Consider the following 20,208-nt stretch of genomic DNA (forward strand, 5'->3'; position numbering starts at 1 on the left):
TCCTTTTCTTTGCCCTTTCCAGCTTCTAGAAAGCCCACATTCCTTGGCTTGAGATCCCCTTTCTTGTCTTCAAAGCCTGCAATGGCTAGTTGAGTTCTTTTCACATCATGTAACTCCAACAATCTCTTCTGCCTTCCTTTATCATTACCTTTGTGATTATAGGGAACCTACCCAAGTAATCCAGGATAATCTCCCTATTTAAAGTTCAGCTGACTATCAACCTTGATTACTTCTCCCTCCAAATTTAATTTCTTTTTGCTGTATAATCTAACATATTCACTAGTTTGGGGCATTAGGATATGAATATCACTAAGAGTTCACTATTCTGTCTGCCACATATCCTATCGTCCTTACCTCTCTCCTTGGCCACAAACGCACATATTCAACGCTTGCAGGGTATCTTAACCTAGAGTTCTCACCAGTTCCTTGAAATCTACTCATGTTCTTTCTCAAGAAAAACCTTTCTTCGTCAAGATTTTCTTTTGTTGATAATTACTCTCTTACTTGGTACTTTTCTGGTGGCTCAGATAGTAAAGACTCTGCCTGCAGTACAGGAGACCTGGGTTTGATCCCTGGGTCAGGAAGATCCCCTGGAGAAGGGTAATGACTTCCCACTCCAGTATTCTTGTCTAGAGAATTCCATGGACAGAGGAGCCTGGCAGGCTACAGTCTATGGGGTCTCAAAGAGTCAGACATGGCTGAGCAACTAACACATTCTCTTACTCACTTGGTCTTAAGTTTCAGAATTATGGTAGAGTACTTTATTTCCTCCACTTTTCATCAAAATCAAGTGTGAAATCACTTTTGTATAATTCTGAAATGTTTCTAAAATCTCTATTTATTTCAAGCCCAATTGTTAGTACTAGAGTTTGGATCCACATTATATCTCAACCAAATTTAATAAACGATTAACGCTTTTTCAGGTCTTTAACCCTGCTCTCCACATTCCAGTTTAACCTATACCTGTTTCTGGACTGGGCTCTAGGCAATTCTGGTCATGCCACTCTCTAATTCTCCTTCTTAGAAGTCTTTAGTGGCATCCCTTCCATATGATAGTCACGTATTTTCACAATATGGTCACAGGTCACAATCAACATTCTGCAACATTTGAACTCATTTAATCCTCAGAACAACAGTGTTAGATGGGACTTTGCAAAACTATTTGAAGCCAAGAGAGATCACTGATCTTGATCAAGGTCATCCAGTATGTAAGTAGAATAACTGAGGCTTGACTCTCTTATCCCATGTTCATTGCTGTTTGCATAACTATCTTGGTAACTTGATTTCCTACTACTCCTCTAACATGCAGACCATGATGGGCTTTCAGTCTTCCCCAATCTTTAACAAGTTCTCAGTTTTTTGTTGTTGCTTAAGATATCTATTCTCTATAAATTCGTTTATCCTCAAACCATCCCTGCTTACAAAAATTAAATCCATCCTTAAGGCCTATTTTAAAAGTTGTAATCTTCATAAAGCCTTTGCCATCATCCATGACTTTGATCTTTCTTGCCATATTGCTTTGTCAAAACTTATTGAGACTTGTATTAAAGTTCTTTGGTCCCTTGACTTAAACCATCATCTGCTTGTTGCAGTCTAAAGATTAGTACACGTGTTACAAGCCCAAGCTTACACTGCTCATTGCATGCAGGCCAATATACAGAGAGATGAAGTGATAGGGCACCGAATAGAGGCTTTATTCAGAAAGCCAGCAGAAATAGAAGATGATGGATTAGTGTCCCAAAGAACCATCTTACCAGAGTTAGAATTCAAGCTTCTTTTGTTCCAAAAGGAAAGGCGCTCCCGTTGGTTGTTACAAACCTCTTGGTGCTGACCAGACCCCAGAGGGAATGTGATAATCCTTTGTTCTTGCAGCTTTCCTGTTAGGTCTGGTCACTGGGTTCCTGCAAACTCTCACCAAGGCAAGTGTTATTTTCTGTTCTCCAGCTTTTTATCTATAAGTGAATGAAAAGTGTTATGGCTTAAAGGTCAAGCCTGGGAGGCAGAGCCTTGAGAAAAGGCTATTATGTATATTTTAAGCTATAGGGAACATTCTTTTACTGTTTGACTAGACAAAGTTGCAGAGCCAGCGTGACTAAGCACAGGCAAAGGAGCTCTAAAGTTAGAGCTAGTCAAGTTTGTTCTTCTCCATTAAATGTGGACTTTGGAGCCAAACTTCCTGGATTTAAATTCTGACTTTGCCCTTATTGATTGTGTGACCTTCAGAAAATTAATCAGTATTTCTGTGCCTATCAGTAAAATGGGGTCAATTATTGGCGCTTATTCCATAGGCTGGTATGAGGATCAAGTGAATTGATATTCACAAGGCTTTTAGAACTATCTTTCTCAAAGTAAGCACTTAATAATTTTAGCTTATGATTGTGGTTATTACCTTCTTAAGTTTTTTTTGCATTATATGCTTCCTCAACACATAGATGCAGATACAATGTAGATAAAAATTGCATAATTAGATCCTTTATCTTGATTTCTCTACAGCAAACTATTTTATTCCAATATTCTCAACACAATCATTGCCTGCCTTTCAGATCAGCTCCCTTTTTATGTTGCAAAACTACAACTGAGTTTTATGATGCTGATGGAGATACAAAAGCACCTGTCATTTTTTTGCATATGTTACCAAGGTAGAAAGAGTTACCAATATGATAGAAAAATCAATCAAGGTACAAAATTATCATTAAATAAGAATGCTGGTCAGAATCCAATAAGATTTTTTATGAAGTAATTCAAATCTTATAATTTTTATTCCATAAAATGTTATTCAATTTCTATCCTAAATTATATATACATTTCTTTTTTCTTGGGGATGGTTTTGATCACTGCCTCCTGTACCATGTCATGAACCTCCATCCATAGTTCTTCAGACACTCTGTCTATCAGATCTAATCCTTTGAATCTATTTGTCAATTTCACTGTATAATTGTAAGAGGTTATATTTAGTTCATACCTGAATGGTCCACCGTATTTTTCTACTTTCTTCAATTCAAGTCTGAATTTTGCAACAAGGAATTCATGATCTGTGTCACAGTCAGCTCCCAGTCTTGTCTTTGTTGACTGTATAGAACTTCTCCATCTTCGATTGCAAAGAACATAATCAATCTGATTTCAGTATTGGCCAGCTGGTGATGTCCATGTGTAGAGTTGTCTCGTGTGTTGTTGGAAGAGGGTGTTTTCTATGACCAGTGTGTTCTCTTGGCAAGACTTTGATAGCCTTCGTCCTGCTCCATTTTGTACTCCCAGGCCGAACTTGCCTTGTTACTCCAGGTATCTCCTAATTTCCTACTTCTGCATTCCAGTCCCCTATGATGAAAAGGACATTTTTGATGGGGGGCGGAGGGGGAGTGTGTGTTAGTTATAGAAAGTCTTGGAGGTCATCATTGAACCATTCAACTTCAGTTAGTGATCAGTGCATAGATTTGGATTACTGTGATATTGAATGGTTTGCCTTGGAAACAAACATAGATCATTCTGTCATTTCTGAGATTGCAACAAAGTACTGCATTTCAGATTCTTTTGTTGGCTATGATGGCTACTCCATTTCCTCTCGGGGATGCTTGTCCACAGTAGCAGATACAAGAAAAAGAAATGCAGAAAGGCAAAATGATTGTCTGAGGAGAAAGGCTAAGAAAAGAAGAGAAGTGGAAGGTAAAGGAGAAAAGGAAAGATAAACACATGTTATTAGAGAGTTCCAAAGAATAACAAGGAGAGATAAGAAAGCCTTCCTCAATGGTCAGTGCAAAGAAATAGAGGAAAACAATAGAATGGGAAAGACTAGAGGTCTCTTCATGAAAATTACAGATACCAAGGGAAATTTCATGCAAAGATGGGCTCAATAAAAGACAGAAATGCTTACTTCACTCTGTATAATGGGCTCCAGTTTCATCCATCTCAATAGAACCGATTCAAATGTATTTTTTTAATGGCTGAGTAATATTCCATTGTGTATATGTACCACAGCTTCCTTATCCATTCGTCTGCTGATGGACATCTAGGTTGCTTCCATGTCCTGGCTATTGTAAACCGTGCTGTGATGAACATTGGGGTACACGCGTCTCTTTCAATTCTGGTTTCCTTGGTGTGTATGCCCAGCAGTGCAGTATACTAATGCATATATATATGGAATTTGAAAGATGGTAATGATAACCCTATATGCGAGACAGAATAAGAGACACAGATGCATAGAACAGTCTTATGGACTCTGAGGGAGAAGGTGAGGGCAGGACGTTCTGGGAGAATAGCAATGAAACATGTATATTATCATATGTGAAACAGAACACCATTCCATGTTCGATGCATGAGACAAATGCTCAGGGCCAGGGCAATGGGATGACCCAGAGGGATGGGATGGGGAGGGAGGTGGGTGGGGGGTCCAAGAAGGGGACCACATGTAAACCCATGGCTGATTCATGTCAATGTAGGGCAAAAACTATTACAATATTGTAAAGTAATTAGCCCCCAACTAAAATAAATAAATTTATTTAAAAAAAAAAAAAAGAAATGCTATGGACCTAATAGAAGCAGAAGATATTAAGAAGAGGTGGAAAGAATACACAGAAGAACTATACAGAAGAGATCTTCATGACCCAGATAACCATGATAGTGTGATCACTCACCTAAAGCCAGACATCCTGGAGTCCGAAGTCAAGGGGGTCTTAGGAAGCATCACTATGAACAAAGCTAGTGGAGGTGATGAAATTCCAGATGAACTCTGTCAAGCCCTAAAAGATGGTGCTGTGCAAGTGCTGCACTCAATATGCCAGCAAATTTGGACACTCAGCAGTGGCCACAGGACTGGGAAAGGTCAGTTTTCATTCCAATCTCAAAGAAAGGCAATGCCAAAGAATGTTCAAACTACTGCACAATTGCACTTATCTCACACACTAACAAAGTAATGTTTACAATTCTCCATGAGAGGCTTCAACAGTACATGAACCATGAAATTTCAGGTTTTTAAGTTGAATTTAGAAGAGGTACAGGAACTAGAGATTAAATTGTGAACATCTGTGGATCATCAAATAAGCAAGAGAGTTCCAGAAAAACCTCTACCTCTGATTTATTGACTACACCAAAGACTTTGATGGTGTTGATCACAACAAACTGTGGAAAATTGTTCAAGAGATGGGAGTACCAGACCACCTTACTTGCCTCTTGAGAAATGTGTATGCAGGTCAAGAAGCAACAGTTAGGACTGGACATGGAACAATGGACTGGTTCCAAATTGGGAAGGAGTATGTCAAGACTGTATATTGTCACCCCACTTATTTAACTTCTATGCAGAGTACATCATGTGAATGCCAGGCAGGATGAAACACAAGCTGTAATGAAGATTGCTCAGAGAAATATCCATAACCTCAGATATGCAGATGACACCACTCTTATGGTAGAAAACAAAGAGAAACTAAAGAGCCCCTTGATAAAAGTGAAAGAGGAGAGTGAAAAATTTGGCTTAAAACTCAGCATTCAAGAAATGAAGATCATAGCATCCAGTCCCATCGCTTCATAGCAAAGAGATGGGGAAACAATGGAAACAGTGATAGACTTTATTTTCTTGGTCTCTGAAATCACTGCAGATGGTGACTGCAGCCATGAATTAATAGATACTTGCTCCTTGGAAGAAAAGCTATGACCAACCTAGACAACATATTAAAAAGCAGAGAAATTACTTTGCTGACAAAGGTCCTTCTAGTCAAAGCTATGGTTTTTGCAGTAGTCATGTATGAATGTGAAAGTTTGACCATAAAGAAAGCTGAGTGCTGAAGAAATGATGCTTTTGAACTGTGGATTTGGAGAAGACTATTGAAAGTACCTTGAACTTCTAGGAGATCAAGCCAGTCTATTCTAAAGAAATCAGTCCTGAATATTCATTGGAAGGACTGATGCTGAAGCTGAAGCTTCCATATATTGGCCACCTGATGTGAAGAACTGACTCATTGGAAAAGACCCTGATGCTGGAAAAGATTGAAGGCAAGAGGAGAAGGGGACAACAGAGGATGAGATGGTTGGATGATATCTCCGACTCGATGGATATGAGTTTGAGCAAACTTCAGGAGTTGGTTATGGACAGGGAAGCCTGGCGTGCTATAGTCCATGGGTTTGTAAAGAGTCAAACCTGGCTGAACAACTGAACTGACCTCAGTTTTTTCATCTGTGAAACAGAGTAATATCAAGACTATAGTCAGATGCTCTTTATTAGTACCTGAAGAAATTTTGGCTTTAGAGGAAGGATGGAAAAATCAGCACAATGTAGAGGGTGAGGGTCCTGACTTTGAATTAGACTTGAATCACATGCTAGTTACATCTCTACTGGCTTCACATAAATTTTTCAATCTAAATCTCTTTCTATATGTATAATTATCTCATTTTCAGTAAGGGCTAAATTAATGGTATTATGTGTGAAATACCAAACGTGGTGATTGGCACTTAGAAATAACTAGAACTTCTAAATATAAATTTAATGTTACCATCAAGGTATAAAAAGTGAGAAACAGACAAATGTTTGCATTAATATTTTTAGAGTAGAGAAAACGGACTTGATCCTTTTGGTTACAGGACCCATGATAAATTTGGTGCCGAGGAAGGAAGTGATGACTTTTCCTGCTAAATGGATGGGGAGGGAGGTGGAAGGGAGTTCAGGATGGGAACACATGTATACCCATCCTGATTCATGTTAGTGTATGGCAAAACCACTACAACATTGTAAAGTAATTAGCCTCCAATTAAAATAAATAAATTAATTTAAAAAATGAAAGCTGTGAAGAAAAACAAGATAACTTAACTCCATTTGGGCAACATAAATCTGGAAACAGCATATAATGGTTCAGCTTTTCAATGTTTGACACAAAAGCCATTCATTCAGACTGGAAATGTCTGGTTATTTCACCCAGAACTCACTGTTACAATCATGCCATTCCAATTAGTTATCTTTGCAGAGGAAATCTCACCAGATGATACAATTAGACCCAATTTGTACAAGTACCAAACACTTGGAACATATTAAAAATGACATTTCTACTTATTTTATAGCATAAATGTTTGTCTTCTGGCATTTCTCAAATGTGAGCATTTGAAGGAAGTGTTTGAAACAAATTTTCAGGATGGAAGGTTAATGATAAAGAAATGATACAGGTTACACAGTGTAAGAAAACCATGTTTTAACAATTACTTTTTGATATTTCAAACAGTGACTTGGACCTTACTGTAAAGTCATTTCCAAATACCAATCTTTCTACCTGAATGAGGCAGAAAGCAAGAAATCAAAGTCTACAGTATCTTGATTAATCTTTAAAGTATGTAATTACTGCTACCAAACATAAAATACCCATTCAACAAAAGAGATTTCAGTCAAAAGGTACAGGAAGTATCTACTCAGGGCCAGGTTTTAGGGAAACCGTGTTGAACTAGGCACATGGCAATAGTGACTTACTGTTTAATTGTAATTTCTCACACTAAGATGTGCTAATTAACAAGACAAAGGTGATAAAGAACTTAGAGTTACACAGGAGAGGAATATTAAAGGAGTGTCAGTGATTAGATTTGGTTTCCCATATGTGTTCCCAGTGCATGCTGATGATCTTCTAACACCTGCCACGCTCTACTTTGGAGGTTTCTCAAGCCCACCCTATCTGTCCACAGTCAACTTGAAGAAATGATCCCTCAGGAGATGTTCTCAGTCAAACAGGGAGAAAACATGGAAAATGGGTAGCCCGGCTAATCTGCTCTGTGTGTGTGTGTGTGTGTGTGTGTGTGTGTGTGTGTGTGTGTGTGTGCGCGCGCGCGCGCGCATGCAAGTACACATTTAGTTTTATTGTAACAAAGCAACTTGTACACTTTTAACATTTACAACTGAGCATCATCTTTCTTTTCCAGTAAAACAAAAAGAAAAATTTAAAAATAAACAGGAACAAAATTACAGTAGAGAATGTCAACTGCAAATCAGATCCTACAGGCTCTGCTGATTCTCCCATTGAGTGGCAGGGCTCAAGTCATCATTAGGAAAGAATTTTGTTTTAAAAGCATCATCTTAAACTGCAAGGATGTCCATTAAACATCACAATTAAACATGCCAAAGGAGAAGCCATGTTGTCAAAATGCCCACTTAACCCACTCAGACATCTCAAACCGGCCATTTGCTGACCTTCTATAACCCCAGTTTTTAAAGGTTTTTTTTTTTTTCTCTCTCTCTTTTTAAACAAGAGAAAGTAGACAGATACATGTTGGTAAATGCTAACTGTCCATATTCACATAGAGACACAGTGTTATCTCTGAGCCCAATATATAGAGAAAGGAGGAAAAAAGCTAGAATTCCAAGCACTGCTGCACCAAGTCTAGCACCCTCTGGTTTCCAGCAGAGCTAAGGGAGCAGGAGGTTTCTCTCTTCCCCCTCCCCACCCCCACAGAGCATGGTGGTGTTGATCCCATAAAGTTTTTGTTTAGAAAAGAAGGGATAAAAATGAATTTGGAAAAGAAATGGGTAGAGATTCTTTTCCCATTGAATTCTGCTGAAGATATTTTCCCCCCAAATAAGTTGTAAACCATTGTATAAAGGAAAAAAGAGACCTCAAAAACAGGGCAACTGAGCACAAGAGGAGCAGGAAAAAAAAAGAAAAAGACTGCAACTTGCTCCCAGGGACTGGAGAAAATTTAAAAAGGTTGGAATCCATCAGTGTTCCATCAGTTATCTTCTTCACCTTCCCTCATCCTCATCCCCTTCTTCATCAATATCTTCCGATCCTTCTTCCTCTTCATCGTCGTCATCATCTTCTTCTCCTTCCCCTTCCTCATCATCCATGTCAGGAACCAAGCAGTACTGTAACAGATTTGGCCAAATATCATCTTTGATGACCTCTCCTAACTCATCTGCAGCTGCATCAGAATGATCAGTAAACCAGATAAAAAGCTTTCTGGTTCCTGATGCTATCTCTTCCTGCTGGCTTGATTCTGTGTTTGACTTGATCATTTCATCAAATCCTTTCCAAGTTTCCATTTGATTTCAGTGGACTTTGAAGATGGATCACCACTCTTATTCAGATGAAATTCTTTGGAGAGAATTTTATTTTTGAAGTAAAAGGCTTTCATCAAAATAAAAATTGGCTGCTGGATTGCTGAGTCCTGAGTGCTAAGACAGAGATAAAAAAGTAAACACAACTTGTATTCAGTCTTCTCATGAAGTTTGGCTTACTAATATTTAGAATTATAATATCCAAGACTGATTAAGCAGTTTATCTTCCAGGCATTTACAAATGCTATATATATATATTCACATATATATGTATTCAGTCTATCTTATGTGGTATTATAGAGGAGGAAATCACAGTCAGATTAAATGAGTTGCTAAAAACATTACATTAACTGTAACTAACTAATAAGTGGGAGATCTGGAATACACACAGAGATAATCTGTCTCTGGAGTCTCTCTATAAGCAAGAGGAAAGAAATAATATAGTATCACTGACTCAATGGACATGAATTGAGAAAACTCTGGGAGGTAGTAGAGGACAGAGAAGCTTGGCATGCTACAGTCCATGGGGTCTCAAAGAGTTGGACACAACTTAAGACTGAACAAAAACAACAAAGAGGGACCTGGGGTTAAAAGAGACTTCTGGGAAGAGAGACTTGAATATATTTAGATTCTAACAAAAAGAAGCCACTAGAGGGAGAATCTTCGACAAGACAGAGATAGTGAGAATGCATTTCACAAACTCGGGCAGAACGGACACGTTTCATTGTTGCAGGAGAGATGGGCAGGGTGAGTGCTATTATTGGTCTGTTTGGTGGTAGGAATTGAAAAATTTATCAGTTGATGACTACCATCAGAGAAGGACATTGATTAAGAATGAGATAGTGAGTGAAAGAGTCAGGTATAAAAAGAAAGTAAATATATTTGACATAGTTTCTGTGGTAAATGGGAAAGGAGCAAAACAAAAGAAACACTGTTGTATTGTGGCAAATTGAAGTCTCATGGGAAGCTGTGAATCACAAATTTCAGTGTCACTAATCTGAGTAAGGTGCTATTTTTGTCCAACACTTAGCAGCCTACAACAGAGAAGATGAATAGATGGAAGCCAAGTGTCATATTTTGTTTTGTTTTGTTTTGGTGCGGTAGGGTGCAAGGAGTCAAGTAAATGTGATTGCTGAGGGTTTTGGCAAGAACGTTGTTGAAATGGAATCTGATGCACAGCAAAAGAAATTAACTCAGAAGGAAATGATAGGGAGACAATTGATATAAATATGTGCACATTAGAGGTCCTACAGAAGTCAAATGACTGAAGATCTGGGAGTAACTGAGTAAAAAGAATAAAAGTCTGTTTTGAAGACATAGTTGTCTGAATTTATCATTGAAGAGGTAAAATTTATTTCAAATGATGACAAAATCCAGAGGGTAACTATAAAAAAGAGTCATAGATCTGAAGAAATATAAAAAGCCTTTGAAGAGAAATGTATCAAAGAGCTGACGATGTTTTATGTCACTAGATGGACATTGATATCTTTTAAGATATTGATAACACAGGAGTAAACCAGAAGTCTATAAACTAGGAGTTAAATCTTTCAATAAGTGAACATTTAAGACCAGGAAAACATTTATTGACTATTATAAGGAGGTGTTATGTATAACAAAATGGCTCAAACATAAAAAGAACAAGGTATTTTATACTTTACAAAGATCCTGAGATAAATAAGGTGAAAGAGTAGCTCTAGGACTTCTCTAATCCATGATCAAGTTCCTAGTTTCAGATAAGTTCTCCAACTACAGAAAAAAAAAAAAAAAAGAAATCTGAGAAAACTATATGAAGCAACTGGTTTCAGACACTGAGCAATAGACAATATACATCTGTGATTCCACACACAAGAAGAACGCATGGGATTAGGCCTAGAATTGCATTGATTTTTCCGCTTGGAGGAGCTTCTGAACCTCAGTGCAGGGAAGTGGAGCCTACATTAAGCAGAACATTTTGCTGAGCTAAGAAGAGAGAGATGAGAATTTAGAGTTACTGAGAAAATATCTAGGTTTCAGGCAGACCAGAAAGGAGGAAGCTGCTCAGAGAAGGGGATCCAGAAATCTTCATAGGAATTGTGTTGATTATTCCATGAAATGTTAAGCAATTCATGTTCAGGATGATTCTCTGTCTATCGATTTTGCAAATAATAGATAAGGGGGAGCTACGAGATGAACTAAGATTCTAAGTTGAAGTGAGAGCCCAACTAAGACATTGGAGTTCTAAGAAACCTGAAAAACAGGACCAAAAAAATGGAGTTGATGTGCTAATAAAGTAATTCTCTAACAAATCAAAACAAGGCAACAAAACCTATATTATCAACAATATAGCATGTGCAATGTGCATCATATGATAAAATATTACTAGACATATGAAGAAGCAAGGAGATATGATTCAAAACCAGGATAAAAAATGTATGGAAACATACAGCAAGGTGATAGAGATCTTGAAATTATGACAAAGACTTTAGATAGATCATAGATATGTTCTTAAATTTTATAGAAATATATGAACATAGTACATAGATGGGGGATATCAGTAAAGAATTGGAAATACTTGACCTGAAAAATATAAAACCTAAAATGAAAAGTTTAATGGATGAGTTTAACAACAGGTGGAAAACCCAAGAAGTAAAGATTATTAAGCTTCAAGAACTTGAAGACAGAATAATCTTAACAGAAACTATCCAAACTGAAGCATAGAAAGAGAAAAGGCTGAAAAATCATTAGTGAACTATGAGACAATATCAGGTAATATAATCTAGTATATATACAGCATAATTTGGGATTACAGATTACAGAATAAAGGAGAGAGGTTGGAACAGAAAACTATTTGAGGAAATAATGGCAGAAAATTTTCCAACTATTATGAAAAATGTCAACTCTCAAAACTGTGAAGCACAGTTAGGATAAACACAAAGAAAACCAAACTTATGGAAATCGTTGTTCTTTTGCTGAGAACTGTATTGCTGATCTCGTTCATGACGCCGGTTGTCTTGCTGTTCACATTGTTTGCTGGACCTGCGGTAGACAAGGCGAAAATGGGGAAGCTGGAGGAAAACTCAAGGAATTGTTGGAACTGAGGTTCATTCTCTCCTGGCTGGCATTAGCAGCCATAGCAGCAAGCATGCTATATTCACTCCTCTCGTGACTGACCCAACTGACACAGCCTTGACACAGCAGTAATAACACCGCTTTCTAGGTCGAACTCACATATGCATGCAGCATAAAGTAGCCCGTGACCTAGAGAGTACCTCGTGATGGGCAAGTGCAATGCTATAAATAATCTCAGCTGTTACACAGTCATTACCTACAAAACCTGGGGCGAGAGAGTCTGATCATGTCATCTTGGCTAATTTTCTCTCTCCCCACAAGAACCAAAAAAAGAGAAAAAATTGAAAGCAACAGAGCAAAAAAGATTATTAAGATTCCTGGGGGAGTGATTTTTCGTCAAAATATAAGCCATAAGACAATGGGCCATTTTTTCTTCAATGTTGAAAGAAAAAAATCTCAGACTAGAATTTTAAACACAGGATTGTTATTGTTTAAAAATAGAAGTCAAATAAAGGCATTTTCAGATGAAAGTTATGAGAATTCATCACCCGCATACTTGTACTATGTGTGTGTTAGTTGCTCAGTTGTGTCCAAATCTTTGTAAACCAATGGACTGCCCCCCACCAGGCTCCTCTGTCCATGGAATTATCCAAGCAAGAATATTGGAGTGGGTTGCCATTCCCTTCCCTGGGGATCTTCCCAAACCTGGGTCTCCAGAATTGCAGGCAGATTCTTTACCATTTGAGCCACCAGGGAAGCCCACCTGTACCATAAGAAATGGTAAAGGGGGTCCTTGATATTGGTGAAGCATGATTTGCACAAAGGAATGAAGAAAGGCAGAACTGATAAATATGTAATAGATTATAAAATACTTTTTTTTTACTTTTTAAATTACTTAAGTAAGGGATACTTATTTAAAGTGAAAATAATAAATGTACTGTTTGATTTAAAACACATGTGTAAATTGAATGCATTTCAAAGTAGCACAAAAGATTGTGTGGGAGTAGTAAATTTAATTATCAATATATTGCTGCAATATTCAAAAATTGTAAGTGAAATGCTTGTAGTGGACAGTAATAATTTATTATTATTATTTTTAATATTAAATTAGTTTATTTTTCTATTTTTAAATTTTATAATATTGTATTTGTTTTGCCATACATTGACATGAATCCACCATGGGTGTACATGTTTTCCCCTTCCAGAATCCCCCTTCCACCTCCCTCCCCATCCCATCCCTCTGGGTCATCCTGGTGCACCAGCCCCAAGCACCCTGCATCATGCATTGAACCTGGACTGGCAATTCGTTTCACATATGATAAATTACATAAAACATATTGTCATCTTCAGAGCAAACAGGAACAAAAACGTAAGTCAGGGAGGTAAAATGGAACCTGAAATAAAGGCATACATTCAAAGAGAAGGCAGGAAAAGAGGAAGCATGGAACAAAGAATAGAAATAGTTCAAACAGAAAACAGTTGGCAAAACAGTAGTCTTATAGTCAACCACAAACTATATTCATTGTAATTAGGTAAAGCTGCTTAATTAAAACACAGATTATCAGATTGTATAACAAAGCAAGATCCAAAAGATGGTCATTACATACAATATCACAGCTAGTTTAAAAAGATAGGAAAATAGCATCAAAATGCTAATCATAAAAATAGTGTCTATTGATATTGAGAATATAGACTTCAAGCATGAAGTATTGTCAGAAGTAAACATAAGCATTTCATAATGTTGAAATTTTATGCTGTCAATTCACCAGGAAGACAAAATAATTCTAAATGTGTATATATCCAAAAATACACTTTCACTATATATGAAGTAAAAACTAACAGGAGTAAAGGGAGAAATATAAATAAATATATAGTTGGAAACGTTAGCAGTCCCAATAAATGATAAAACAGATGAAAAAATCCAATAAGGATATAGACTATTCAAACATTTTCAGCCAACTTAATCTATTTGACATTTATAGAATACAATAATAACCAACAGCTGCAGAATACCAGTGTACATGGTACATGAAGCAAAATAAGACCATATGTTGAACTAGAAAAGGCAGCTTTGGCTTGAGAGGTTTCAGTCTAAGTGACAAGCTTTATGGAATGCCAGTTTCACATACAACAGTGTGAATGTGCTAATATTCTGGGAATACCTTGTTTTGTTGTGCTTTTTTGCTGTAATATGAGGTTTCCAGATACCACTAGATGTATTAACCTGAAGCAGGATAGTATGGGATTGGATCTGGGAAAAAGAAACTCAAAATAATACCATAACAGAGGCTAGAAATGATAATAAAATATCAGATGAGATACCGCATTAAGCACTGACCAAGGATATCTGGGATGCAGAGTATGATAAAATATATGCCATAGCAGGCATTTGAAGTAAGGCTGACTAACTTGTGCATCAAAACCCAGACTCTAGCACTTTCACCTCACCAGAGGCCTGGAAAAGCCTAGAAAGAGGTCCTCCCTTCTTCCACCTCTCCCTCTGCCTTCAGACTCCTGTGCAAAGTCCAGGCAGTGAACCATGGTGCATGCTGGTGGGGCCACCCCTTTTAGGGGAGGGCAGCAAGGTGGGAGTGCGTGCTTGCTCCCTGGGCAGTCTAGTCTCCAGACCCTGGACGGCAGGACTGCAGGGTCTTTCCTTGCAGTGACAGCTTGAGAGCAGAGTACGAACTGTGATAGTGGTGTCCTGGAGGACAGGCATTTAAAAAGTTTCTTCCTCTCTTTGATGCAGTATTAGTTGAAACGAGTGCAGCCAAAACTGTAAACAAAGGAGGTGTTATGCTTCCAGAAAAATCAAAAGGGAAAGTATTGCAAGACTTCAGCACTTTGTGAATGGAGAATTTCCAGACATGCAAGCTGGGTTTAGAAAAGGCAAACCAACCAGACCTCAAATTGGCTGCATATGTTGGATCATGGATAAAGCAAGGGAGTTCCAGAAAAACATCTACTTCTGCTTCATTGACTACACTAAAGCCTTTGACTGCGTGGATCACAACAAACTGTGAAAATTCTTAAAGAGACAGAAGTAGCAGAATATCTTAACCTGTCTTCTGAGAAACCTGCATGCAGGTCAGGAGTCAGCAGTTAGAATCAGACATGGAACAACGGACTGGTTTAAGATTGAGAAGGGAGTATGACAAAGCTGTATATTGTCATCCTGTTTCTTTAACTTTTATGCAGAGTACATTATGTGAAATGTCAGGCTGGATAAATCAAAAGCTGGAATCAACATTGCCAGGAGAAACATTAACAACCTCAGATACGCAGGTGATACCACTCTAATGGCAGAAAATGAAGAGGAACTAAAGAATCTCTTGATGAGGGTCAAAGAAGAGAGTAAAAAGCTGCCTTAAAACTCAATATTCAAAAAACTAAGATTATGGCACCCGGTCCCATCACTTAATGGCAAATAGAAGGGGAGAAAATGGAAACAGTGACAAATTTTCTTTTCCTGGGCTTTAAAATAATTGCCAATGGAGATAGCAGCCATGAAATTAAAATATGCTAAATTGATGCTTTTGAGTTGTGGTGCTGGAGAAGACTCTTGAGAGCCCCTTGGACTGCAAGGAGATCAACCTAGTCACCCCAAAAGGAAATCAACCCTGAATATTCATTAGAAGTACTGCTACTGAAGCTCCAATACTTTGGCCACCTGATGCAGAGAGCTGACTCATTGAAATAGACTGATCCAAAGTTTGAGAGCAAAAAAAGACGGGGTTGAGTCGGTTAGAGAGTATCACTAATTCAGTAAATATGAATGTGAGCAAACTTTGGGAGATGGTAGAGGATAGAGGAGCCTGGCATGCTGTAGCCCGTGAGGTTGCAGAGTCAGACAGGACTTAGCTTCTGAACAACAACAACAAATGATATCCAAATGACATTCAGTGTCTCTAAAATTTAGTTTCGCTGTACTCATATAAACATTTCAAAGTAAAAATATAAGAGTGAAAAAAAATCCAGACTCAGAAGCATCAGGTGACCACTGCCCCTGCAATGCCACCGGATGATCTCATCTTGGTGCTGAAGCTTTTGCAAATTCTCTGATTTTCATCAGCCCTATGGCAACCCCTATGTTTACCTCAAAACTCAAACTTTCTTTCTGATGCCTGAATCTTTGTTCTGATGCCTGTTTGTTTTCAAAATTATTGCACACATCAAGCTTTTGTGAATATATTGGATATAATTTTGCTTGTTTTCAATGCTATGTCAATATTAATCCAGTCCTGGGAGATCAGCCCACATTCTCACTAGAGTGAGGATGAATGGCTTCCAAAAAAATAAATCTATGTAGTTACTGGGAGTGTTGACTTCTTGGGTCAGAATATTTTTTTACTTCCTACACATCAGGGCTGAGGAGTAGTGTATATCATTCAGTAATATAAAAAAAATTATAAATACCTCCCAATTCAAGATGGTATAGTGAGCATACAGGCTTAATCTGTCTTCCTATTATCCTTAGGAAGAAAACACCAAAATTGAAATGTCAGAAAAAAGATAGTTGGGAAAGAATAATTTCATAACAGTGCTGAAACACAGGGAAGCGAAGAAAAGACAGGAAATTTTGAAACAAACCTGAAAAATAGAGGGCATCTTTGATCTGACTAAAGCATACTAATAATAATAATATATTTTAACATTAATAGATGCTAACACTAATGTAGCAGATACTATATGTCAAGAAACGTTCTAAATCCCTGTTATACATTAATATGAAACTAGTAACAACTTCATGAAGTAAGAAAAATTTCCTCATTTTAAAGTTGAAACAAAGGCACGGAGAGGTTATACTACTTTAGAACAGTAATAATAGAGATCAAGGAGCAGGTTATAGTTCAATGATGTTTGACTTTTTCTTTTCCTTATCATTGATGTTTAATCTGTCAGGAACTCCTGTTTGTTGCATTCAAATAATATATCTAAGCGTGCTCTATTTTTTGCCCTCTGCAATGTCTCTCTTCTTGACTTGCATTGCTTGAATAAGCTAATGGAAGGGCACCCTACCTTATTTGCCTGCTTCATTCTTATTCCCCTAAAACTCAACCTCCATAAAGCAATGAAGATATATTTTTAAAAACAGAATTCAGGTTATAATGTACTCCCTCTCCCCTTAAAAGTCCGTTGGTAGCTTCCTCTTGGAGTTAGAATAAAATCAGCTCATTATCATAGCTTGATGGAATTGATCTCTGTAGACCTTCGCCATCTTACCTATAATGCCATTTTTCCTCTTTTCCTTTGCGCTTTTATTTCATAAGCCTTCTATGCTTTCAAGAACATGCCAAGTGTTTGTGACTTTGTAGGGACTTACATCTGCTGTACCCTAGTTATGAAAAGGGTCTCTCCTCAACTATTTGCATAGCTGATTCCATCCTATTTTTCGGATCTCAATCCAGAAGGTACCTCCTCTTCTGACAACCCTATCTAGACTGTGCTCACCTGATGTCTTTATCACAGTCTCTGATTGCTCACATAATTAATAAAAATCTGTTAATATTTTGTTTACTTGATTCTAATCTGTTTCTTCTACAATAATTGAATCTCTCCAGGGACAAGGACTTGATCTCATTTTCTCTCTCTCCAACTTTTGCACAATATTGTATGTTTAGTGACTACACAATACATATTTATTGAATGGAAAAATACATTGGGAGAGGGGAGAAATACTCTCCTCAGAAAAGTTCTGGAGAAATTAACATATTAAAAAGGATCATCTGTCATACTGTGGTGGGGAGCTTTGTAATTAGAAGTAGTTCTGGTAAAGTGACATTCATTAGCAGGTAATATAAGATGTTTTGCAAAGTAATTCAGTACGAGGAGGAGGGAAAAATATCTCTTATTATAAAAAAGGCCATGGAAATTAGTACATGGGAAAAAGGATCAAGATAACTTTAATTAGAGGGGTAGAATTTTTTGTTGTAGAGCAGATGTGAGTTTTCTGAAGGACGTTTGTCTTCCTTTGGGCAAGACACCTGCCTTTAGAAACTCTCAGAGAAACTGGCCACAGAGCTGTGTGAAACTTCTCCCCCAAGGTCCCTAGTAATGAGCTCCCTCCCTTGCTGCATACTCTAATGTGTGTGCTTGCATGTGTGAGGGGATAATTGTGTGAGTCACAAAGAGGAAGAGTGCATTCACTATTTTCCATTACAATGAACAAACACCCTCCTCCATGCAGAACACCTTGTTCTCCAAGAACTAGGTGGGAGAAAGTCATTGGTATTCATGACATTCAGTGGACTCTTTGATCTGTGAAGTCTTCAAGAATCAGCAAGAGATTAGATGAGGAGTAAAAAAAAAAAAAAACAAAAACAGAAAGTAAAGAGAAAGGAGGAGTTAAAAAAACTGAGGTAGGAATGAACGGCAGATAGGAGCATGCCCCTGAGGTAGGAATGAACAGCAAATATGAGCGTGTCCCATGAGACGCCCTCATGGGTCAGAGGGATTTCTGAGAGGTGCGCCACCTGTGGCCCTCTACCCTGGTCTTAGGTACTGAGCCTTGTGCTGGCTTGGGCACGGAGCAGGCAGACCAGTCACAGGACCCGGTTCCTTCTTGTTTCAGCTCTCACACATCCCTTGTACTTTGAAATATATATCAAGATCTCCAGAGATGACCTAATTAAACTTTTACAGATGTCCAGACAGCATTCAGTCTGGAGAGAGGCAGCCCAGAAAGAGCCAGAATAGTTAAGGATTCGTTCCTGAGCCTTGAAAGAACCTCATCAAAGACAACTGACCTCAGACAATGCTCAGCTTTAAAAGCAAGGTGATCCGCCCCTCCTGCCCATGTACTTTCTTCTTCCTTGAGCTACTAGTGGCACACATGAGGCAGTGAGGAGAAAAATACTTCCATAATTCAAGGACCACCTGCCACATAGCCAGTGAACCATGCCCCACCCCTTGCTGGGTACACAGAATACAAATTCTGCTCTGAGACTAAGGCAATGAGAGTTTCCTAAATAAATAAACTCTCTGGAAGAGTCTGTAACATTATGCTTAAAGATTAAACAAAAATAAAACAGGCAAATACCAAAATACATATTAGAATTCGACAAAGTTAACTCTGCTGAGTAAATACCTTAAAGTATTTTACCCCCAAATTTGTTGTTTAGTTGCTGAGTCATGTCCGACTCTTTTGCAACCCCATGGAGTGTAACCCGCCATGGGATTTCCCAGGTAAGAATACTGGAGTGGGTTGCCATTTCCTTCTCCAGGGGATCTTCTTGACCCAGGAATTGAACCTGCATCTCCTGCATTGGCAGGCAGATTCTTTACCACTGAGCCACCAGGGAAGCCCTAAGTCGTCTTTGTGAGTGCATGTTCTGTAGCTTCTGTCATGTCTGACTCTTTGTGACCCTATGGACTTTAGCCCACTAGGTTCCTCTATCCATGAGATTCTCCAGCAAGAATACTGGAGTGGGTTGCCATGACCTCCTCCAGGGGAATCTTTCCAACCCAGGGATCAAACCTGTGTCTCCTGCATCTCCTGCATTGCAGGAAGATTCTGTACCACTGAGCCCAAGTCACCTTTAGGACTGGATTATTTTTCTCCAGTTTTTAGACCTTGTTTCCTTTGACAATTTGGTATGGCATTTCCTACAATTCTGCCTGAGCCATGGCTCAATCCACAGATTTGAAATATAGAAGCTTTTCTAAAGGTGTCACAGACACTTGAGATTAAAAATTATTCATTGTGAAATTTCACAGCATCTTATTAGAACCATGATGTGGAATTGTTCTGTTTGGGAAAAACAGATCTTTGAACATATACCAAAAAGTAATGCTTGAGGGAAAAAACAAACAAACATATCTTTTAAAGTTGCATCCAGAATAAAAGTTCCAAAACTGACAAGGGCTCAGCAGCAAAGCATCTGTCTGCTAACGCAGGAGACGGGGTCTATCCCTGAGTTGAGATGATCCCCTGGAGAAGAAAATGTCAGTCCACTCCAGTATTCTTGCCTGTGAAATCTCATGGACAGAGGAGCCTGACGGGCTACAGTTTATGGGGTTGCAAAGAGTCAGACCTGAGTTGGCACATAAACAACAACAACCAAACAAATTGACAATAAAATTGAACTCTGTGTTACCTATTTACTCTCTATCAATGCTGCTTAAAAGGAGAACTGCCTGCCTGAATA

At 38.2% G+C, this 20,208-nt stretch overlaps 1 long non-coding RNA gene across 1 annotated transcript in view; it reads right to left on the reverse strand.

The window, feature by feature from the left end:
* Positions 1–248: 248 nt before the first annotated feature.
* The window catches only part of LOC145540244 (uncharacterized), a 41,443-nt gene continuing 21,483 nt past the window's right edge, over positions 249–20,208 (reverse strand). Inside the window, exons 2-3 of the long non-coding RNA XR_014078223.1 lie at positions 2,963–3,315; positions 249–1,952 (exon numbers count right to left, since the gene is read on the reverse strand). This is a non-coding gene — a long non-coding RNA (uncharacterized LOC145540244). The remainder of the gene's footprint in view (positions 1,953–2,962; positions 3,316–20,208) is intronic.

Source organism: Giraffa tippelskirchi, chromosome 3 (assembly GCF_054371585.1).
Source record: "Giraffa tippelskirchi isolate mGirTip1 chromosome 3, T2T-mGirTip1v1.2.pri, whole genome shotgun sequence".
NCBI lineage: Eukaryota > Metazoa > Chordata > Mammalia > Artiodactyla > Giraffidae > Giraffa > Giraffa tippelskirchi.